At 35.4% G+C, this 22,854-nt stretch overlaps 1 pseudogene; it reads right to left on the bottom strand.

Annotated features, from left to right (window-relative positions):
• Positions 1–4,322: 4,322 nt before the first annotated feature.
• The window catches only part of LOC131064763 (subtilisin-like serine-protease S), a 60,169-nt pseudogene continuing 41,637 nt past the window's right edge, over positions 4,323–22,854 (bottom strand).

Here is a 22,854-nt window from a genome sequence, read left to right as displayed (position 1 = left end):
TTCTATTTTATTTTTTCTTCTACCACATTTCCACTAGGCTTATGTATAGCATTCAATGCATTGAGGTGCGCAATGAGATTACCTTGAAGGAAGATCAAATTTATTATACTCATTGAACAGCAACATAAAGGATGAAGAATATAAAGAAGAGAATTGTTTGAATAACTATCATGCCAAAAGAACAATGGAATAATGCTAGCATTCCCCCCTTTATTAAATTGTTCCTATAAATGTGTCCTTTAAAACATAACCTTCACCTTTCCAAGGAACCCCCTTTAAGGCTTATAGAACAAAACTTGTTGATTACATAAAATAGATACACATTCTTGAGAAGATATTTTTATCAAGAAATAAATCCTGAATCAAGTGGAACTCCATTAAGCTACCTCACAACCCTTGTAAAAGTGTAGCTTTGAGCTCAAATCCCAAGTTCTCATTTCCTTGAACTATGGAATCACAATGATTGAATTATTGGACAACAATCAATATTGAGCTCAACACCAAACTTCTCATCTGTCTCCAAAAATTAAACTTCACAATATATGCATTTTTCAAATCTATTAGTATCAAAAAGGAAAGAAAACAAACCAAAAATCCTTCTCATACAAAGCACCATCTCAAAGTGAAAAGATAGCTTGAGATGATGGAAATATTCTATCTTCCAATGGCACTATCTTCCAGTATGACCCTATTAGTCCTTACCCTCCACAAGTAGCACTAGATAGAGGGGCAATAGAATAATCACTCCATCAATAAATTCAAATGTACTAATTAACATTTACATTGTATAACACTTTCCCTCATATTTATCCACTAGAATGTATCCTTATTGTTGAAATATTTATTTGTTGAACAAATTCTCTAGTGTCAATGCCTAATCTCCAACTTAGATACAATGAATCTCCTTTCATATAATAGATTGTTTCAACTTGGGAAATTTAATGACACCAAATCTTTCTTTTACTAGTCAAAAATGACCATCAAACATAGTTTAGGTTTCTCTTTAACATGTAATAATTCTTATATATGTGGCCATTTCACAATGAACATTATCCCAAGAGTTAGAGACTAGAAATTATAGTTAACTACACATAAAAAAAGGTAATTTATTATCCCACCTGTCCTTTTCAATTTGTGACTTTCATTTCCTCCATGCTAGCTCACACCCTTGCAAAATGGTGGCATCCAACAAATAGAAGTTGCTCTTTTTTAGAACTATCAAAAAGTGGCCTTCTTAAAAATCACATCCTTATTTGACACCTTTCTTATTTTGAAAAAAGATTCAAAAAACTTTCAAACATATCAAACTTGTTTAGCTCTTCTTCTTACACAATATTTTTGTTTAAAGCCTTACGAATGCCATGGATCTACACAATAATTATATGATCATCATATCATTCTCTTCCATAGGTATTAGTTACCTTCATTTTTCTATAGATTTAAATAGATGTAGGTACAAAGATACATATGATTGTTTGAATAGAATTAACTCCACACAATCTCTTGCTACAAGGTCAAATTAGAATCTGCAAAGTTATTGAACTCTATTTCTCCAAAGATAGTACAAGCCCAACTTTTTATCTAGAAATTATATGAATTTCTTGATGAGAATATAATTGTTGTTAGGATTGAAAATAGGAGAGATACTAACATCAAAAGTAAATAAAGTAATGAACAAGGATAAATTCAAACAAATGTGTTAGTCCCATTTGGCCACTTTAGAGCTAGTTGTACATATTCTTGTTCTTATAAATAAGGGATTTGGTCCCCATTTTAAGTGATTATATTTTGATAGGTCAAAAATAATTGAAGGCATTGGTTGTGAAATGATAAGTAGACTATACATCATTAAGGGTTTGGCAACAAACATCAAGTACTATAGAGATTGAGACACCTTTTCATCCCTTGCTACAATTTTAATTTCAATTCAAGGTCACAATTTAGGACTTGAATAAATATTTCATATAAGGACACCAAATGTTCAATTGGTCAATCATTTTGAAGCCTACAAAATAAAATGAGCTTCAATAAATTTAAAGTGTATTCCTCTCCAATTTTCCCTAGAAAGGCTATACTTTTTTCCTTATGGTGTATTGCCCTTTTTTTAATTTTTTGTTTCCCTCTTTTTTTAGCTCTATGACTAGTTAGGATTCAATATCTATATTCTTTTATTGGAAGAAAGAAAGAAATGAAAGATTGCCAAAATTGTAGAGCATTGCTCCCCTTGCTAATTCAACACATCTCTCTTCATGAGATCTTTTTACAAATAGATCATTATGTAGAAGCACATGTTTCCTAGCTTACTTACATGGTAAATTTACCTATCTAGGAATTTTGTATTGGAACTTGTTTTCAGCCTTTATTAGATAAAAAATTCAAAATAAATAGTTTAGGAATACTTTATCCTAGAACCATTCAGCCATTTTAAGGATCAATTGTCTACATATTATTTTGGAGTTGTTAGTTTGACAACTCTAAAATGTTGCACTAAATCATCAAGTTGTCATGGATGGGCCACTTTTATTTTAATGGCATTCTAAACAAAATAGAGAAAATTAAACATAAAAGGAAGGGGCATATACTTTGTGGGGGATTTTGTATCCCAATACAATTATATATTTAACTACACATTCTTGTTACAACATCATATGGGTGGTAAAACCAATCATAGTATTGTTTATCCCTTCTTTTCAAAATCAAAATCCAAAAGTAGATACTTGAACTACCTTAGAATAATTTGATTATTTTCAAGGATTGATTGTCTATGCATTCTTTTGGAGTTGCTAATTTGACAATCGCAATACATTATGCTATTGATTCATGAGAATCATGTATGCACTCAACAACCCTGCCACTCAAGAGATTACAAATGAAAAAAAAAACTAATATTGTAGCAAGAAATTTGGTAGCTTTAATCTTAGTTTTGAAATACTAGTCTAGCATCTAGTTTTTGTTACACCATTAGAGGGAGAGTATAAAGGACAAAAGACCCAATCTCTCAAAACCATCTAATTTTGACATTCATATCTTAATCTGGTGGCCAAACTAATCCCCAAGAATGAAAGCATAACTAAAGGACAAAAGACCCAATCTCTCGAAACCATCTAATTTTGACATTCATATCTTAATCTGATGACCAAACTAATCCCAAAGAATAGAAGCATGACCAAGTATAATAAGTTATACATACTGCAACCATTTCTTATTGTAAAACTTTATATACATTTTAACTTTATTTTTAATTAATATATGTAGAAAAATATTCTCCCAAAAGATATAGATTTCCTTCTTAAGATGCTTCAAGTGTGGAGTTGACATTGGTAACAAGACTAAATGAGACAATAAATGAAAATACAAATGTTGGATTGACATTTGTTGCAAGCTTGATTTGGACAAATAATTTTCGTTCCTAATAAACAGCTAAGCGGCAGTTGGGTTCACAGCGATTGGCGAGTAGACCTTGTGTTTGCCATCACTCCAAGTTAGTGACCCAAACACAAACTTAGAAGATGCTTTCTTTACTCTGAACTTGACTGTGAATGGGACCTTGTCTCCCTTTTGCTTAAATCTAAGTATTCTGGGAAGCACCTCAACATCCACACCTGGGGCGCGCTGAACAACTGCTTTGTAGACATAATATCCACTTGCATAGTTTGTGAGAGTCCTCGATACTGTTAAGCTTCCATTAAGGTTTGCCACTGCGATGGAAGGGTAATTCAAGTTGTATGGAGGGGGGGAATTTGGCATACATCTTGTGCGATCAGCTGTCAGATTTCTAAGCTGGGCTGGACTAGCTCCAATGACACACACAAACTTTATCATGTCTTTTACATCGTAGTGATAAACGAGGCCCGGATCTAAGGCCGCCATTGGATTTATATGTCCTGATCCATAATCAAATGGTCCTGTTGTGTTCTTCATAGGGTTTCTTTGCTTTATCTGTAACAAATGCTGTTGTGGATGTATCGTAAATTCATCAGTACTGGGTGCCAACAAATACAATTTTTCATATGGGAAGTTCACGAATGAATAGCAAATGGTCACCTGTTGTCATGATAGCAGATTGGATTGCAGCAGGGCTCCATGTGGGATGGTGTGATTTGATTATAGCAGCTACACCGGACACATGTGGGCAAGACATGGATGTTCCAGAAATCATGTTGAAATCCAATGATTGTTTACCTACTACAGGTGACCATGCTGCCAATATGCTTACTCCGGGTGCTGTAATATCTGGCTAGAGTATCCATACACACATTGTTCCTCAATAGAAGTTAATGAACTGAACTTTTTTACCAGAAATTCACAGTCAATATCATCATTTAAACAAAAATCAATGAAGAGCTAAAATGGCTCACTTTGATGATGTCTGGAGTTACGCTATTGGGACCTAAAGCAGAAAATAGAGCCATCTGAGGTGCCGGACTAGTGTTCAAAACTGTGGAAGTGGTTTCGATGTATGCCGTAGGGTTCCTGATCATCACAATCAAATCATAACAACCGATCAAACAATAGGAAAACATAGATGAGTCAGTGCTCGTTGGGGCTAAAGAATAATTAAAATCTCTGAGAGGTTTCTTACTTTTCTGAGGCTATGTATGCCATAAGTTGTGCTCCTTGCTCTGCTCCTATTACGGTACCAGGTATTACACAATGGCCTGAAAGATCCTTTTCAATTGGATCGATCACTATGATGCCCACACCTCCAGCTCTTTGCACTTCAAAAACCTTTAACGGTCTATAATCATTTGAAACAGATATTGTGCAAACCACTATCTTTCCCTTCACTTTTGCAGGATCAAGTGTTTCCGGCCAACAAAGACTGGTATTTAAAATATAACATGAGCACATTTATATATAACAATGTACACACACATAGGTTTTGTTTTTTCTTAGCATACCTTGCAGTTTCCGGAGGGTAACGAGGCACACCAGAGCTGCTTCCTGCGACAAGACCAGCAAATCGATTTTGTGTGTTCGGATTCACAGCTTCTCCCTGCAATTACAAGGCCATAATCTAATCAATCCCACCTGTATTACATTCAATTTTTTGTTTAAAAAAGATCGAAAATTGTTTTAATAGGAGGCACATATGTCTCTAATTTGTTTAAATAGAAAATGGCAATCCACTACAAGCTGAATTATTTGGTTTTCCAACATCGATTGGAATCGATTGTGTGTTAGCTTAAGAGGATCAGTAATCCCGTTGATAGAATAGGCCAACAGAAAACAGAAATTCTAAATTTCAATCTTAATTGATCCATACAAGCCGTGGATCAACATGTTCAACAATTGATCCAACAGACCAAATGATATTTTTTTAGAAAGACTCGGAGGAATTGTAGAGTAGGAAGAAACTTTATAACTACCTTCAAGACAATATCGTTACCAAGAATTATATCGGAGGTGAAGCTTCTATCAATGGAAGAGGCCCCAACTGTTAAAATCCAAGGAGCCACATTGCTAACAGTTCCAGGCAGCCCGTCGTTTCCAGCAGATGCAGAAACAAGGATTCCACTCGCGATCGCATGAAAAGATCCTATCGCTATTCAATCCACAAAAAACTGCGGTTGTGGGGTATTTTGTCCCGCTGAGATGGAGATGATATCGACTCCATCTCTTACTGCCTCGTCGAAAGCAGCGAGCAAATCTGCATCGCTACACTGAAGGAACCAACATGCTTTGTAAATAGCAAGCCGAGCAGCGGGAGTACCTCCTCTGGAAATCCCTTCTCCAATACCGAATAAACTTGCATTCTTGACCAGTGCTCCTGCTGCAGTGGAGGTTGTGTGGGTTCCATGACCGTCTGCATCACGGGGAGATCGAAAGAACTTCAATCCACGATATGATTCCAGCGCTTCACGTTTTAAATTTCCAGTCAGTCCATCAGTGTAAAAATTCAATCGAAGTGTAAATTAATTACTTCGAAGTGTTTATCGTGTTCAACTAAATTGATAATTCTCTTGCATCTCTGTTCCTCAGAAAATAGAATGTAGTGACCTATAACCAAATTAGTGGGCATTCTGTGCTATCGATTCTGTAAGATTTTTCATTATTAAGAACATTTTCACAATTTGTATAAGTTTGTGGCTATTATTTCTATATTAGATTAAATGAGATTTTTTAATCAATATATGTTTTGAATCATATTTTGTGATCTATAATCAAGATATAAGAGGATTTCCTCTCCTTTAAGGTATGGTCCCTTTAAAATCTTTGGGGGGGATTTTAATGCTATCACTGACTTGGGAGAAAAGAAAAGAGGTATTCTTCCTAATAAAAAAATTATGGAAGACTTTGAGATGTTCATTAAGGACATGGGTCTTTTTGATTGTTAGTTTCAGAATGAGATTTTCACATGGATAAATATGCCAAGAGATTTTTCACAGATTGCGGAAAGGTTAGACCAGTTTTTGTTATCAAATGTTTGGATTGATTCAGAGTTTGAATTTTTTTCCTCTATTCTTCCAGTTTCAGGGTTAGATCATTTTCCAATTTCCCTATCAATTCTAGAAGATAAAGCTCTTTTTAAGTCAGCTTTTAAATTTGAACCTATGTGGTTTAGAGATTCTTCATTTTTGCCTTTGCTCAAAAAATGGTGGAGTTCTTCTCCTTATTGCTCTGGATCCCGAATGTTTCAGATTGCTAAGAAGTTAAATTTTTTGAAATTGAATATTAGAGAATGAAATATCTTGCATTTTAAGAACATCTTTCAGGAAAAACAGAGGATTCAAGATATGATTGAATGTCTTAATTCACATGTGATTCAACATGGTATGGTGCCACTTGTTTTCGATGAACTAAAATTGCTAAAAGCAGAGCTTGAAGAAGTTTTGACAAGAGAAGAAATCTATTGGAGACAGAAATCGAGGGAGATCTGGCTTTCAGATGGTGATAGAAATACAAACAAAATTCACCCTTCAACAAAAATTAAGAGAAGTAGAAATAGGATATCTTGTATTGAGTGTCCAAATGGCAAACTTTTAACAGAACAAGAGGATATTGCTTCAGATGCAATTAGGTTTTTTAAGTCACTATTATCTTTGAAGCATTGAGATCTTCATAATAACATTTCTTCTAATATCCCTTATTTGGTATCTTCAGAAGATAATAAAATTCTGATGTCTCCTCTTTCTTTGGATGAAGTTAAGAATGTTGTTTTTGCAATGAACCCTGATAAGGCTTCGGGACTGGATGGTTTTACTCTTTTGTTTTTTCAGAAATGTTGGGATTTTGTGGAAAATGATGTTTTATTGGCCCTTGAGGAAGCTAGAAGGAATAGGTATGTTTTGAAAGAGCTTAATACTACAATGATTGCAATTATTCCTAAAAAAAAGGTTACCAAGATATTTGTTGATTTTCACCCTATTACTTTATGTAACACTTTGTACAAGATTTTTACCAAGGCTATTTCTTTAAGGTTGGCTAAAATTCTGCCTAGGATCATTTCTTTAGAACAAGGTGGTTTTGTTCCAGGAAGGGAGACGACAAAGGGAGCTATAGTGGCGCATGAGGTTCTGTATTCTATTTCTACTCAGAGAATCCCAGCCATGATCCTCAAATTAGATATGATGAAGGCATATGATAGAGAAGAATGGGAGACTTTGTGTGTTGTTCTACTTAAATTGGGCTTTTCCAAGGCATGGGTCAAATGGATTCGTGCTTGTATTTCTTTTGCAAGGTTCTCGATTCTAATTAATGGCTCCCCTTGTGGTTTTTTCTCCTCTTCTAGGAGTTTGAGGCAGGGGGATCCCCTGTCTCCTTTATTGTTAATTTTTCTAGCTGAAACGTTCAGTTGGGCTATACGAGCCGCTAAGCTGGGAGGGTTTTGGAAGGGAATTAGGATTTAGATTGTTCCACAAAGCATCTCCCATTGCTTGTTTGCAGATGATACCTTGTTATTTGGTTAGGCTTCTTTGGGTGAGGCAAGAGTGATAAAGGGGATAATACAGAATTATGCATCCTTTTCTGGTTAGAGAGTAAATGTTGATAAGTCAAAGATTTTTTTTCTTCATGCTTCACAATTGGTTCATGATAGATTGAATATTTTTTGGGGATTTCCATCTGGAAATCTTCCTTGTTCTTATCCTGGTATACCTTTCTTCATTAAGCATGATAAAGTTGAGTTTTGGGATAAGATTATTTCAGTTATCTCTAGAAGGATCCTATCCTGGAATCATAGATGGTTATCTTTGGCTAGTAAGATTGTTCTTATTAAGTCTATCTTGAATGTTGTTCCTATTTATCTCAGGTTTGTTTTGCAGTCTTCGAAAGCGTCTATTGTTAGTTTGCAAGATACTCTTAGGTCCTTCCTTTGGAGTAATAATAAAGATGGTAAGAATAAACTCTCTCTGGTAGCATGGGATAAAGTTTGTTTGTCTAAAAACCTTGGGGGCACAGGTATTAGGAGTCTGGAAAGTCAGAATTTAGCATTAGGTGCTAAGTTGGTTTAAAAATTGTATGAGAGACCGTTCTCATTTTGGGCACATATTATGTTTGCTAAATATTTAAATAACGAACCAAGAGAGTATGTTTTCCAAGTTTCTAATTTACCGTCTGGTTCAACTATTTGGAAGTTTCTATGTAAATGTAGATCAGTGATTTTGCCTCATCTCTCATGGATTGTTCATAATGGTAGAAAGGTCAGGTTTTGGGAAGAAGTTTGGAATGGACATCCCCCTTTGGTGAATACGAGGGATTGGTCTCCTTTAATTTCCACTCTTTCTTCCCTTTGGGGTGTCTTTGTGGCTGATTATTTTGAAATTGAGTATAGTGGGAATCTTACGGTGGAAATATGGAAATCAGTTGAAGTTTTAGATATTGATCGAAATGTGAAATTGGAATATGAAAAGATGTTGGGGGAGAGAGTAATAATTCTTTCTAATACTGATGATGAACTTATCTGGACAAGGAATATCTCTGGTAAGTACATAGTTAAGGATGGCTATAATTTTCTCTTGGTTGCTAAAGATTTATCTACTTGGCCATACAAGTTGTTTTGGCATATGGCTTGCCTCCCTAAGGCTAGTGCTTTTGCTTGGTTAGCAAGGCAAGACAAGGTCCTTACAAGAATGAGGTTGGACAGGTTTGGTATTACTGCAGTATTTTCTTGTGTCTTTTGTAATAAAATTTAGAATCCTCTGCGCATTTGTTTCTTCATTGTTTTGCCTATGCTTGTTGGCAGTGGTTGTTTCAAAAGATAAATCTATCCTTTGTTATTGGTAAGGATCTCCTTTCCCACTTTAGAGCCTGGCCTCTCCTGTTTGCCTCATCTTTCTATGCATGTCTTTGGATTATTTCTCCATCTATTGTGATTTGGAATATTTGGTTAGAGCGTAATAATAGGATTTTTAAACAGACAAGCTCTTCCTTGGCTAAGGTTTTATTGAGGATTGAATCTTCCATCTCTGAAGTTGCTTTGCCTTTTATCTATAATAATTTGGAAAACCTTACCTCTTTTTCTCATTGGGATGGTAGGGCAACTCGAGTCTGGAGGATGTTATCAGTTTTACCTTCTTGTGGATCTATTTTGAATAAGATTAATGTTATAAGTAAGAGAAATTTTGCTTGTTGGAAACCTCCTCTGCAAGGGCACTTTAAATTGAATTTTGATGGTGCTTCTCGTGGGAACCCTGGCCTGGCAGGGGCAGGTATGGTAATTTATGATCATAAGGTAAGATTTATTCAGGTTCGTTGTCATGCGATTGGTTTCAAGTCTAACAATTGTGCATAATTCTTTGCTTTGTCCTTTGGTTTGGATATGACTATATCTTTGGGAATTAAGGACTTGATAATTGAAGGTGATTCTATGGTTATTATTCAAAGTGTCATGAAAAAGAAATCGAATTGTTGACAATTACAATGTATACTTGATCATATTTTGCAAATATTAGATTTTTTTTTTATTCCTTCTTGATTTCCCAATGTTATAGAGAAGTGAATAAGATTATAGATTTCTTGGCTAACTTAGACATTGACAGTGATGCTAATATGTGGGAGGTAAGTGTGGATGAGATCCCTTCCTCAGTTTTGGAATATTTGAAGTAAAGGAGGTAAGCTTACATGGTAAATTTAATGGTTATTTTCTGATGTAACCAGTAAGGATGGATAGTGGAAATATTTTCTTTCGCATATGTCATAGAGGAGGGTATTATATGCCTTATCATAATTCCTTTGTCTTATGGCATATTCAGTAAGTATCTCTGTATAGAGCGAGGGGAGTGTGGAGTTTGCATTCAGGTGCCTTAAATAGTTTGGGCATAGTTGTATTCCTCACCAACCTCCTTATTGGGTGCGGCTTTTCTTTCATACGTGACATTGAGGAGGGTGTTGTTTGCCTTATGAGAACTCCCTTGTTAATGGCATATTCGGCAAGAATTTCTACATGGAACAAGGAGGGCGTGGGATTTCCAATTGTGTGCCTGATTGGTTTGGCATATTTTTTGTTCTGTATAAGTCTGGTGTGGTTTTTATTTCATATTTAATTGGTTTGTTATTATAAAGGTGCTTTGAGTACTCGGGGCTATTTAGCGTATCTTTCTGGAAGTACTCATTACATGTTATTGTTTGTTGTTCTGCACGGGTACTTTCCTTAATCATTTCTTGGTGTTGGGTTTGTGTGTGTTATTCATGTTCGGTTAAGTTGGGAGGGATGTCTTGGGTATCTTCGCTCATGCGTTCTCCTTGTTCGGTCATTCACTAATGATTATAGTGACGTGTTAGTTTGCTTCATTTCTGGGTTTTCAGTGAGAATTATGGTTTTGTGGCATGCTCGTTTCCACATTGTATTGGGTAATTTCATGTTACCAACCTATTGCTTGATCTTTTGTCATCATATTTGGGGGATGCGCCTTGCACACTTGTGGAGGTTTCTACGGTTTTATATAATGCTCCTTTGTGTGAATGGTATATATGGAAGTTTTGTGGTTGGTTTTTATGTCTCTCTCTTTTTTGTCACTGCGTATTATATGTCAAAATGTTATGTTTTGTCTGGAAGCTTTTGGTTTGGGTTGGTGGCTGGTGGTTGTCTTTCAAATCCTGGAATCTACAAATCAATTGGTATCTGAGTTGGCTCCTTCTTTTGTTGCTTTTTTCTTGGATCGTTCTGTGATTTTTTCTATGGATTGGATCTATTTTGGCTCCACGACAACCTTAGCATCCTCTCTTTCTCTTCATTTGGGTTCTATTATGCTTGATCACAATATTTATTTTGACAGGGTCTTTGATTATGGTTTCCTTTCTGCTATATGGTATCATTCTAACCAGTGGTTTGGAGAATTGTGTTTCATAGACAGGGGTGGTTCAGACTAGTATTTTTTTGGCAGCAATGGCTATGCATCCTCCTGAGATCATACATTAATCTTCCTCCTATATGCTTCCATTGGCGGCTTCCTTTATATCTAATACAGCTTATGTAATTGGGATGAGTTTTTTGATGTAGTATGCCAATGGGCATTTTGTATTGGATAGAATAGACTTGTGTTACTTAAGCAATACTGAAGGGTTTTCTTACTGGTTCTTTCCCTTCAGTGCTTTTTGAACCAGACACTCTAAAAAACTTTTAAAATTAATATAGTTCAGTGGTTCTATCCACTTTTATAAAAAAAAAAGAATATTGTAGATCACACTCCATAATCCATCATCAAAATAACATCATACTATAATAAAAAATATGATTAAAAAACTCTGGGACAATCTAACCCAGAACGTAAATGATCAAAATAAAGGATCAAAATAATCTAACAATTAACAATTGACTTGACTTCCTGTTACAATTGTGCACATTGAACTTATCCCCTGTTTGGCATATCCCCTTAAACCTAGTTGGAACTGGTGGTAAACCCGCATCACTGAAGCTTTTTGATTCCGGCCAAACACCTACAACCTTTCCCAAAGAAGAATGTAATCAAGTAGTTAAAATTTCAGGTGCCAGAATTCCTTTACAAGGATGGTTAATGTATACTCTATTATAGGAATTCCGATAAACTATTTTACAGAACTCAACACTGCAACTTACCGGTATCAATCATCCCTATGATAACATCTGATTGAGCCCTCGAGTAATCTTCCATGTATGCGTTCTTAGTCACAGAGTTTATCTGATTTATGCCCATAAACTCCCATGAATGCGTCGTAGCAACTCAACTGGTTTTGCTTTCAAAAACCGAAATTACCTCGTTCATTTCTACAAAAATTATAGAGATACTTCAGTCCATGTTCTTCATCTACTAAAATTCACTGATGATCCATTTGGTATCTCGTACCTGGTAAAGAAGCAGCTTCGTCGGGAGTTAGCAATGCAGAAAACCCTCTGAAGCTTTTTGTGTAATGATGAATTACACCTAAGTTATTTACTCCAACTCTGATCAAAATCATTTCACAACGAAGGATTAATACATTGCAGTTCCGAATTCTTAATGAAATGAACATGACATCGAAAGAAAGACACCTTGCAGTGGATACTTTTGCAGGAAGTTCTTGGTTGGAAGATATTGCGACTTCCTCAGTAGGATGGGAGACACCACCCATGTAAACAATATAATTCTGCAATTCCAGTCGTTAGTTTCGAATATTTTGATCTCCAATTGCAGGAATAATGAATTTGCTGGATAGTTTACTTACCTTGAGTGAATCGCCTGTTGCCCCACAAATGAGGAGTGAAGGGCACATAATTAACATCAGTAGCTTCTGCAAAATGAACATGTTGCTTGGGTGCTTTGACATGTTGAGCTCAAAGGAAACACTTGAATTTATAACTATTTTGAACCATGTGGATGCATTTATGGATCGTCTTACTAGTTGTGATTTATAGGGCGGAGAAAGAAAATGAGACTATATTTTCCAGACACAAAAAGTCAATATGACGGCAGCCATTTAAATCGTGAGCGCGGCAAACAAAATTCTGTTTCACAAAGATGAATCTGCATTAGCAGTTGATTGGGAGGCCGTCCCTTTAATGTCTTCTTGTCATTGGGGTTTCTGCATATAACTTTGGTGCGACTTGTTTCTGCTTTGCTTTCGACTTAAAGAGACAAACGGGTTGCATTAAATCCTCCGATAGCTTCTCCGGAGCATCCGATAGGGCATGCATATATAAACTTGCTTGCATTGTAAGGGTAAAATTTGCATTCTATTTTGTCATATATTTGTGATTCATTGTTTTTAGCTTTTATGGTATCATTGAAATGATAGAAAATAAAAAATGAAAACAACCATAAGTAAAGATAACAATATAATTAATAATAAGAGATGCAATGCATCAATTTTTTTGTCAATAGTGTTGTTAATTTTGAATAAAAATTTAAAAATATTTGAAACAATATTTTTTGATTGAAAGACCATTTGCTTACATGAAAAAATCTTAAGTATTACTAGTTATGAAATAGTTTAAAATATATTTCTTAGTTGTAGATGATATTATAGATATTTGCATAAAAAGAAGTAAAAGTGAACAAATAAATATTTAGAAAGAGCTTAAGAGTGAAATAAAAAATAGAAATTTGATATATTCAAAATTAATATTATTAGTTCCTGATTCTATATCTAGATCTGAAATATAAATACGAACTAAATTGCCTTAGTTCTAGACTATGTTGTTCTTTTCTCTCGTGAGTTATGAAAGAAATATATTAAATGAAACTGGGTATTGATGCATTATTTCCTAACAATGCTTACCTTACTTCACATTCCTAATACAAACCATGAGAAACAAATTGAGAAAATAGAGAAGACACATGTTGTAGACACCTCTCAACCATCTAGCTAGAAAATAACACCACACTAAAGCCATCTTACTCCACATTCCTCCACTTAAGATAATAGCTCCCTACATGCGAAGTAATAGAAAGCACATCTTTGTACACTTCATATTAAATCACAAATGTTATACCATAACACATTATAATGCATTAACACCCTTTTTCTTCAAACAAAAGAGGGGTGATAAGGTCCTAGAAAATAAAAAATTAACCTACTTAACATGGTTTACTTCTAAGATATGGTTTGTCAACTCCCAAGAAGTTAGAAGGTAGGTATATTTAATTTATGATAAGGTATTGATCAAACCCAATATTATCCAATAAATCTACCACATAATATAATTTCCTTATGTAATATTAAAAATTAATGTTAGTGTGTTTTACTTGAGGGCTAAAGCATCTTACACATAATATATCAATCAATTATTTAAACACGATTTTTTAAATATTATATCTTTACAATCAACATTAAATTACCTTCATCAATAAGATTCTCTACTCCTTATGAAGAAGTCACCATCATATTTACTGTCACATCCCTATCAATAGATTCATTTCATGTGGGTATTTGTGATCAAAGAATTAAATAGAAGATGATAAATAAACTTAGATTTTTTGTTGAAATCGTAAGAAATGGGTAAAAGAGAGATGATCAAGGAGACAATCCAAATTTATGAGGGAAGACACAAGTACTATGGGGGGTGTCCATGCATTTTATTAGGCATGGTGAGACTTTTCTTTCCCTTAAAAATCTCAAGCTACATGGAAAAAAAAGGGATGCTTGGACTCTTGGAACCAGTGCGACCTCTTATCCTCTAAAAGCAAGAAATTCAAGATAGTTTTTTTTAGGAGAATGGGTATTGGTGAAGACTGGATTTGGAGGCCAATTCTATGAAGTTTTTCATAAGCAAAAGAAGGTAGGAGAAGCTTGCATCACATTAGACAGCTACATTTATTGAGAATTTTCAATAGCCTTTTTGGCAAAATATTTTTTGTATGCATCATGCAATCATGGAACTTGTGAGACCACATCTTTCTTAGGAATTTTGATATGCATTTCACATGTCTGGTCTATGAAGCTTTTGGACATTTTGTGTACATGTCTACTAGTATTACTACAATGACAACATCCCCAAAGCTCTCATTTTGGCACAAGAAAGAAGGATGCAAGTTAAATTCGATGAGATGACTTTTAATAGAGAAAGAAATGTATGAAGATGTAGGGAAGGGCATGATGTCTCTATTGTAGAGTCATAAAAAAATGCAGAAAATGGAGGAGGGAGCGAATGGGAGAAGGTAGAGAAGGAACGAGTGATAGAAGAAAATATTGCAAAGAGACCATAAAATGGGAATAGAATAGGGGGTTGATCATGAGGTAAGAATGCAACAAGGTCGTGATCAAGGCATATGGAGTGACACATATTTGGGGAAAATTGCAGAAAGGTGCAAGGGAATAGGGGTAGAAGAGCCTGCCAATTTAGATGTCGATGCATTTGGATTCTTTATTCAATAAATGGAGATTGATAACAAATGAAAGAAAATAAAGGAGAGGTGCCTATTATAGAAGTTCCTAGAGCAAGCAACAAAGAGCATTGTGCATAAGAATGAAGTTGTGGAAGAAGTCCATAAAGTGTTTGAGAGTAAGATTTATAGGAAGACTTGAAAGAAATAAATGTTGGTAGTACCAACATCAAAGTTGTGTGGGAAATGCATAGATCTAAAATCTATGACTGTGTCCTACACTAGTTTATTTTTCATAAGCTTATTTTTTAAGATTTAATTTTCTATTCTCATTTTCTTTCATTAGATAGGTCTATATTTGATTACTAATCCTTCTATCTTTCAATAACTAGTAATTCCAAACTAGGTTTCCTTTTATTTACCAAGTCAAAAATATTTATTTATTTTTATGTCAAATATAGGGTCATGAGAATAATGGAAGAATTTAAAGCTAAAACATGAACATGACAATATTTTGAAGCCCTTCAAAATTTCCATGCAATTATACTTAACTTTAGAAAGGCTCAGTTAGCTTCAATATGTGTGGAATATTGATGTAACTAGCTCAAATTGGTAATGAATGATATTTGAAACTTGGCCTAGACATCTAGTAAAGAAAAGATAATTACAATAAAATGCTTCTAGCTACATATTTTGTGGCACATGCTGTAAAGATTTTCTTGATTTCCTTGTTTTGGAATAGCAACATGTATGCCTTATTTCAAATGAATTAATTAAACCACCTAATTGTATAAATGAAGCAAAATAATAGGATTTTACTTAAAGTTTAGGAATAATTGAAGTTAGGATTGAAGTAATGTTTGCATCATACTTAAAACCAAGGAAGAGCCACACATTAAGAAAAAATCCTTGTATTATATGCATTAGATTTATGAATAAAGAATTGCTACAATGATTTACACTCTAATATTCTTGTATAAGTTAGGATTCTATAAATACTCTTTTGTATTTCACAGTTAGCTAGTTAGTTAAGAGATCAAGGAAATAGAGTAGAAAATAGCCAAATTTTAGTATAGTAGAGAAAAAGTTTATGAATCTATTATATTACAATAATAAGCAAGTGAGTTTGGCATCATAGATTCGACGTACTAACCTTGAAGGAGAGAAGAGCCTTCTCTTGTTGAAGGGGAGGAAATTTGGTGTGATTTTTATTATTTTGAAGTATTTTATTACTTTAAAAAAAAAATTAACTTTTTAATTTTAGAAATAAATCTTACAAGTATTTACATTTAAATATTTTACAATAAAATAACATTCTTTTTATATTTCATGTGCAAGCATTTTTATATTTTGTGCAATTACGTTACCTTTCTCTTTCAAGTGTGTCTCTTTTCTCATTAAATTTGTTTCCTTTCTAAAAAAATGTGTCCCTTTTCAAAGTAAGCATGTTTCCCTTCCAAATGATAGTAGATTAGGTTGAATTGTAATTTTAACATATTTGTCAAAAAAAATAGAGCTAGTTGAGAAGAAGCTATTACCCAAGGATCTTAGATCCCCATTGCATATTTCCTTTGATCACTAGCTGAGATTGATAAAATTTTAATTGATGAGTGATTGTTGAAGAAAACAAAAATTTATAAAAAAATTCTACAAATAAAAAATTTCTTTTAACACACACAATAATATTATGTTGGCATTGCATGAAAATTGGAAGTGTTGTCATTGATATCAATAGAAACTGGTAATAAAGTAGTATAGCAACCGATAAAAAAGTAGTAAATGCAACCGGTAATGAAGTAGTGAAGATCAACCAGTAACCCTAGTCAGTTGAGAAGCAAAACCCTAACTGATGAAGCTTGGAGATCAGTTGTGATGGTTTATGATCAAATGATGATCAGTGATGAAGATGCATGCAAGCATGTTGCACGTGATGAGCTTCTAGATGGTTTTGGTGTGTTAAGATAATCGTTTATCTTGGGAATGATCAAATGCATAGTATGAAGTGACAAACAAGTGATGAGTTACAAGATTCAAAGTGTAGTGATCTAGGAGCGGTTGTAGATGCCTAGAAGAATGTGAAATTGATTGTAATGTAATCTAATGATCAAGATTGAATTGATGTGTTTGTAATCTCTATGAGAATTGTAGTGTATGTGTTGTGTTATTGATCTAATGTGTTTGCTTATAAGGTCGATGGATTGATTGAATGAACATTGGAAATTTGATAGGGTGTGAAAGCGATTGATGTCAAACTAGAAGGTGTGTCTAGAGAATGATGTGAAGGAAGATAGGAGCGGTAAAGGATCTTATTCAACAAGGAAGTGTTATTTTTAGATCGGTGAAAGAACCTATTTTTCTCTAACCATTACAGCAGTTTTGAAATCCCCTCACAGGGTAATCTCTAACAGGATTGTTGTTGACATCCTCTAACTAGGTGATCCATTATCTTGGATTTGAAAACCTCCATTGAGGTTACCTTTAACAGGGTATTTGTAGTCAATCCCTTAACTAGGTGGTCCTTAATCAGAGTTGTTCCTAATAGAACATTATTGTATAAGCTTCTAACTAGGCTTAGCTCCTAACAAGGTGAACTTCTGAAGAGTTCAAAGAATAATTGTGGGTATTCATCCTCACCATGGTTTTTCCCATTTGGGTTTTGTTAGTGAACAAATTTGTCCCTTTTTAAAATGATCAATTTTGAACTCTGTCGCCTTATTTTAAGGACAATTATTTCACTAAACAGTTGGGTAAGTGTTGTATAAACCACTTCCCTCTGAATTTTTCATAAGTACAACTCCCTATCTCAGTTTTTCAAGGAATGCTTTTAACTATTTTAATTTGAATAGTCGCTTTTAACCTGAAAGCGTGTAAGGCTGCCTACTTCATTCTTGGATGAGAGGCCGATATTTCACACATGTTTCCTAAAAAGGAGAAAGCATTTTTTCCTATCTTTTCAATATAAGAGATGACAACAACTAAAAAAACGTTCAGTACACCATTTCCACAGGTTTAATAAAGAATGAACAGATTTAAGAAACCAAATCTGTCCTCTAACACGAATCTTCTCTAAAAGAAAACAAACACTCAAAGGAAGGAATATCAGAAGAATAATAATTTTCTGCAATGGAAAGATCCTTACTGTTATTTGATTAGATAAACATATGCAAAGACATGTATCTACATAGATTCAAAACACACAGATTTTACTTCTCCCAAGAATAGTATGATCATTCAATATATATATTCTTATGCAACAAAGGCACGATAATACATGTATAAATCTTTTTCCATTCCAAATTTAGTAGTCTGATTCTTACTTCTACAAAACAGAAAATACACAAAACAGAGGGAAAAACAAAAACCAACCAAAAATTGGTCACAAAATCTAACCCCTCTTCTATATATCTTTCCTTAATTTATAGTTTTTAGAACAAGGGAGGTCTCCCTGAAAACTCGACCTTCCCCGTAAACAGTTATGAAACCAACAAGAAGCATTTTGGGACAGATGTCCCGAAGTCTTTGCATAACCATGAGAAATTACAAAAATAAAGGGAACCGGGCCTGAATCAATGCATTATGCCACTTTTCCATCATCATCATCCTCTCCACTTTCGCAGACGTCGTGAGCGGGTGTGAGTTCTTGAATAATGGATTGGTTCAGAACTTTCATCCTGTTGAGCTTCGCCTTCGTCACCTCCTTATTCCACCGGTGCTTCACCATGTTTTCGGCATGTTTCGGCAGCTGATCATTTCCAATGAAAGTCATAGACTCAATCCTAGCCACCCTTGTTATATCTTCTGGAGTGAAATTAACCTTGGCCTTGATTTTCTCCATGTTCATCCGAAAAGACCTGAATGCATCCTGTATGCTCAACCCGCAAATTCCCAATTGCCAATCATGGTCAGGGTTAACCACCTTGTTATCATTAACTATGCTGCACTGGAGATCTTGGAGTTCGTAAACAAAAGTCTTAGTGTCGGTGATCACAGACTTGAAGGTAAGCACTCACCACATTATGGTTTTCTTCAGCACAAAAATTGACATTCATCCACCACCAGCTTGATTGAGTGTTCCGTCAAAAACCTAGTAACTCCATATTCTTCTATTTTGGAAAACAAGGGCAAGATATTCTGCCATTTGTGCTCCTCCTTCTCCCATGGCACAAGCTGATTTTGAACTTCGACAATAAGACCCTGTATCTCATCGCATAGCCTCCGGGAGTCGGTAATGTACTTCTCGTCATCCCTGATTATTCCCTCAATCCATTTCTCCACAACTTCAACAATACTCTTGGCCCGTTGAACTTGGCTTGTTAGCTTTTTATTTTTCGGCGAAGTTGGGTCGAAGTTCTTTGTAGCATGAGATATTGGTAGTGCCCCAAGGCAACCAATACTATCGATCAACTGGGCTAGAACATTTATGTGTCACTTTAGTTCTCTCTTTTCTCGCCCATCCTTCTCCGACCTTGTGAGCATTTTCTTTGCCGATACCTGGAAGAAATGATTGTTTGTGTCTCTACTCATGTTTCCTAATTCCAACTTTGTGATCTCAAAATCATCAGGGCTAGCCTCCTTGTTTTCATCCTTGGGTTTGTACTAGGTGATTTCAGCAACCCATTTTCTAGTTCCCTCATCATTGTCCAGGCGAGCAACAGTCTTGAACCTTTTTGGCTTTGGATTCTTCTCTGTGTACTTAATGACCATTTCCTGAATTAGAATAGTCACGGGAAGAAAACTCTGCTTTTTGTTCACTGAGGTGGTCAACCACTTAGGAGCTGCACTGGAACCAGTGGTTCCTTCAATCATTTTGGAAGGTGGTATCATAGCCACAGTCACCGTATGAGAATCCAGGGCACTAGCAACATCGCCATCCAAGTCTTCAATTTTAAATATCTGGGCATCGAGAATGGTATCTTTCACCCTTGTATCCTTTGCCTAATCCATCTTTCTTTGAGTGGCACTTCGGGACCGGGTATGCCGAGGAGTACAAAAATCCAAAGTTGAATTAGACCTATGTCTAAGCTGGGGCGGCTTGTTATCCTTACCTGCACGAACAAGCATAAAACCATTGTTATAAAGACACTTTGGTGAAGGTAGAGGATCCTTATTACTTCTCGCAAAGTTAGACTTAACGCCTAATTTCATTGCTTTCTTATTGGCCACCCATGCCGCGGTCCTTTCCAAAACTCCTTTGGTCCTTAACTGTATATCATCTTTCTCTTCCTCATCCAAGTCAATTGGAGGCATTTCAACTTCTGCATGAGCTAAGTACCCTGGTTCGAATAGCTCTAGATAGTCCTCTTCGAGCCCCTTAGTATCCAACTTTATCTGCAATGTAACAACTTGTTCTAACACCAATCTCATGTTTCATCTTTTGAATACCTCGAGTTCATCTGTACAATTTTCCCAGAAATCCTCTAACTGTGGAATTGGGAGGTATGGCATTAGTCCAAGACTTTGGGAAAATCCCTTATTATCAAAACCTTTCCTTTTAGGATACAGGGAAAAATTGAAATTCCTGAGGTCTGCTCCAATACTCAAAGCATCAGACATCGAACTGCAAGACAACGCACCCAATTGGATGGGAAAATGACCTTCCCATTTGTCCTTGGGTTGTGCCTTTTTGATCATAGAGGTTAGTTGTCTGCATATCTCTGCCAGAACAAAGCAATCTAAATAGAAGTGGGGGAGCTTGAAGGGCTCCTCTTCAAAGCCGCCTACCCGTATGTAACAGAAGCGTGGAAAATGGATATAAAAACTACCAAACCTCTTTATAAAATTCCGTGCATCTTCAGAGATTCTTTTGGTTTTCATATTCTTTAATTCATGACACAAATCACCTAGAAAAGCATTGTGCACCCTTCTGAAATCCTGTAAGGCTTTATCCTTTTGCAGCATGGGATAGAACTCATATATGGGAACATCCTCCTCAGTGAGCTGTTTCGGTATTCCAACAAACTCCTTAACACAAGCCAAACAATACAAGAGATATGAAGAAATTAAAAAGTTCCGTTTGAACTGTTTAGCCATACTCAGTTTTTCTCTCATTGAATCAACAATCAATTCAGCCCAATGCAAATATTGCTTTCCTTCTAAAACTAGCTACAGGTAGCAATAAATCTAGTCGTCGAAGCTATAAGCTTCAGCGGACCCTTTGGCTCGGTGCAACAAAAGCATTACGTCATGAATGTGAGGCAACATGTGATTTTTATTAGGATTCTTGGGTAACCTGGAACCACCTCTTTGAGGAACCTTCAACCAGAGTTTTTCTACATTGTTACGGTGTCCGGTTCTGTCTACATTGAACTCGGTGATTGACTGAGCAAGGGAAAAGTTGGAGAATTGGTAATCAGGTATCTTGAAGACTGAGGAAATCACTTCATGATTTATGGCAAGAATGGTTTCACCATTGTCTCTTCTAATGGTTTCAGACACTGGGTCGTATCTAGCAATACATTCCCGAATCAATTTTGGGTAAGGAATGGTTGGGGGAAAAGCTACGGCTTCTATGAGACCTCTAATCAAAATTTCCACACCAAAAGACTTGTCAATTCCCTTAAACACCCTCTCTTTCAACACATCAAGGTTTTCCCCTTTTAGGTCGGTATCACTAACTATGGGTTCAGTGGATGCCAGGCTAAAAATGTTCCCAAACAAATGTAGTGTGGACTTCATAATTTAAAACAATAAGCCTAAACCAGTTACAACAAACCTTTCTGTAAGAGGGAAAATGCAAGCAAAAACCACTGGAGAAGACAAGAAAAAGACTCACCTTCACAGTTGAACAACCAGACGATGACTAGCAGCAAACAAGACTCCTATCCAAGAAAAACAAAAGTGCAGCAATGAGGAACAAATGCGGAGCACTAACAATCCTTCATGCCTTATTAGTGAAGGTAATGATATGGAAACATTGAATGCAATAATTCCAATTTTTCAGTCTGAGTGTGTTAAGTTTGTGGATTAGACATCGCACGGATGCATTGAATGCATGGTGGCATTTTTGAATTAACCGCCAGTTCCCGAAATGATTACTTACTTCGAAAAACCAAGGATTGACGTTAGTTAAGACATGGTTTTGCTTCCTCATATTTGGCAATTAATGCACCATCAAATCATTAAAACCCATGGGACCCACTAGCTTCGAACATATATGAACATCCCGAACAGACTTCATTAGCGTTCAAGTAGTTCAAGATGTACGCCGTGTTCAAGGAAAATCTTGCTGAGAAAATTAATTATACCAAGCTGTTGACCACTTGTGCTATTTTGAACATGTTGAACACATTTGAACCTCTTGAACTTGGTTCAATGAGTTCAAAACCCTGAAAGAAATAAAGTAACAAATCACTGAACGAGAAACTTTAGAGAGATGCTGCAAGACACTTAAAGAAAATATTAGTATGAAAAACCTCCCTGAACACCTATGAACCTATGAAACCTAAATGAACCTATTGAACCTGGTTCAAGATGGTTCAACGTGTTCACAGAGTTCAACCAATTACCTAAACTTGACTTTTATGATTGAAAAAGGATTTACAGATGTACTAAGGACTTGAACCGAGGTGTCACAAGAAAGATTAGGACTGTGACTAAAAATTCTATAGGATGACTCGCTCTTATCATGAGGAATAAA

The sequence above is a fragment of the Cryptomeria japonica genome, chromosome 11 (assembly GCF_030272615.1).
Source record: "Cryptomeria japonica chromosome 11, Sugi_1.0, whole genome shotgun sequence".
In the NCBI taxonomy this organism is placed as follows: Eukaryota; Viridiplantae; Streptophyta; class Pinopsida; order Cupressales; family Cupressaceae; genus Cryptomeria; species Cryptomeria japonica.
This window is presented reverse-complemented; position numbering and strand designations above follow the sequence as displayed.